Here is a 2,684-nt window from a genome sequence, read left to right as displayed (position 1 = left end):
AGGTGATATTTGGTGCTCAAGTTCATCATACATGCATGTACATCTATACAGCAATTTTTATTATTTATTTTCTGCATTTGTTTTCTTTCTTAACTGCATTTCCAGTTACTCACAATTACATGAGCATTTAAATTCCCTATTTCTGACATTTCAGTTTTGATCTCTTTTTAACAGGAATCTACAGGGTTTCCCCTCAAAGCTGGAACTGCACTGTACCCTAGAAGGCCTGGCATCAGTTTTATAGTTTCCTCCTGTCTGATGCAGGTGAAGGAAATTTGTACTTGAACAGTTTTTGAAACAAAATATTGTAGTGGCAGATTGCACACACCAACTTAACACAGATTAAGAAAGTCCCTCCACCAGGAAAGATTAATCCAAGTGCTGTAGTTATGATGGACTGGGGTTTGCCATTCTTTGGAATTGGGAAATCCTGTTTGGGAACTGAAGTCAGCTTTGTGCTCATGTTCCCCCAGTGTTACAGGCCTCCAATAGAAAGGAGGGAGAGGAAAATGCATACATAGGAAGGAAAAGCTAGACGGACCCTGTAGGCATTCCTTCTGCAGAGCAAAGAGGAAGGTTTTTAGAAAGGTCATGAAGCTTAATAGAGAGTTGAAAGTCAGAAAAATGGGGAGCAAGTGAGAGTTAAAATACTAAAGAAAAGAAAAATATGATTCAAGTCCTAGAAGGAATGGGCTGAGTTTTTCTAAAACAGGATGAAACCTGTGTAGTGGGAGTGTTGAAAATTAAGTGACAAGCTGAGGGGGAAGCACAGAAGATTTGACCACTCAGATAGAGAGTGGGATGTAAAGGATGAGTTAGAACCAGAAAGAGAAATAAGTACACTGAAGGGAGAGAGACAGACAGAGACACCAGACTAGACAAGAAGAAATATGGGAGGGTTGCAGCCTGGTTAACAGAACAGATGAGATTCCAGAATGGCTGTGGTCAGAAGGGCTGCGATTTGTTTAACTGGGTAAACTTCACCTAACCAACTTGGACATGTCCATATGCATGTGCCTGCTTGCACTCACTTGTCTGCACGCTTACAGAAAGGAGAAGGGATGAAAGGAAGATGATTCTTGCTCCAACTCTGCCTTACATATGCTCCTTAGCCTGTCTCCTTATCAATACACATGCTCTGGGATTTGTGGATGGTGGGAGTTATTCCTTTCCTAGCAGTCAAAGCCAAGTTGCAAGGAAGATTCACATCCAGGGTATGCAGAAGACAAGTACTGCATTTTGGAATTCTCCTAATCCCTGAAATGTGGGAGTGAATGTCATTTTATTTTTATTCTCCTACTCTTTTGCACATATACCACATGTACTGCCTGCTTGTATTGAATCAATGCGTTCTGATCTCAGCCGTTATGAAATCTTTAAGGCAGTAATTTTAGCAAGAAGCAGCAACTGCTTTCAAATCTGACTTTAATTAGGTGTTCTGCATATTGCTTTCTTATTCTTGGTTTATGATGATTATTCCCTAGTCATAGCACTTCACATTTAGAGACAATATTACTGCATTCATGTTTTCTGGTTTGGGAAGACTTTGTCAGATCAGCAACTGTTGTGAAGTGATATACCCAGAAGTTTATGAAAGGCAAGAAGAGGCATCTCCTTGGGCAGCGGCAGAGCTAGTGATCATGGAAGCACCACAGATGCTGGTGACGAGTCAAGACATCCTTCATCTGTGACTGATTGCCCATTTGGCAGGGCTTAGACAGCCTGAAGGTCCCTGAGAAGAAATTCACTTGGAGGTTGGGCAGATTTTTGATCAGACCTTTCCCATGAAGAGGGGGCTGGAAACCCTGGGATATTGGGCACAAGGTTCACAGTCCCCCACCAGCAGCGACGCTTCCATTGCCAAAAGCAGAGAATTGTAGCCAAGAGGCTTTGACCTGAACTGAGTAGAGCTGGTGCTGTACAGATATGCATAATTCAGAGATGAGCATCTGGCAGACAGGCACTGGCAGAGGCAGGTCCTTGGCAGAGCCCATCCCCATGCCATAACTGAGGAAATGGCAGGAGCACGCTGAGTAGGAAAACAGAGCAGCCCTTACAGCTGGGACTGGAAAACAGAGAGCAGCTGGGGAAAGTGAAGGTGAGGCAAGTTTTTTGCTCTGCATCCACAAGCAGTGACTGCTAGCAAAAGAGCAAGACAGTCAAGTACATGACAATGTGGGATGCTGAAGCACTGGACATGTTAATTCCTTCAGGAGGCTGACCGTAACTGTAGTGGACAGCTGAAGTACTGACTTCTGTGTAACAGGTAGAGTATGTGGGAAATGCTTTTAATCAGAGGACAAAGAGGAAAACTGGACTGCCTCATTCAGAGACTGGATGGTGGCTGAATATCCTGCCCCTGAGGGATGACCCAGAGCTCACTCCTGACACATCAACAGGAAACGACCATGCAAATGATACCTGGGCAGTGAATAACCTCTTGATGACACAGAGATGAAAAGAGTTCAGAAATTATAAGAGACTCATGACAGAAGGGCATACATAGGGTTTGGTGCCCTACTCCCCAGTGTACCATGCACACACTGAGGCAAGCATCACACGTGTAGCCTTTCCCAGCATTTGAAAGAAGATTAATGAAGGCCATCAGACACCAGACTGCACAGGGATTAGGATGCAAACAGGCAGTGGGGCTGGCTCAGAGGGCCTCCCCACAGGCAGAGCTA

Source organism: Phalacrocorax aristotelis, chromosome 1 (assembly GCF_949628215.1).
Source record: "Phalacrocorax aristotelis chromosome 1, bGulAri2.1, whole genome shotgun sequence".
NCBI classification, from domain to species: domain Eukaryota; kingdom Metazoa; phylum Chordata; class Aves; order Suliformes; family Phalacrocoracidae; genus Phalacrocorax; species Phalacrocorax aristotelis.
This window is presented reverse-complemented; position numbering follows the sequence as displayed.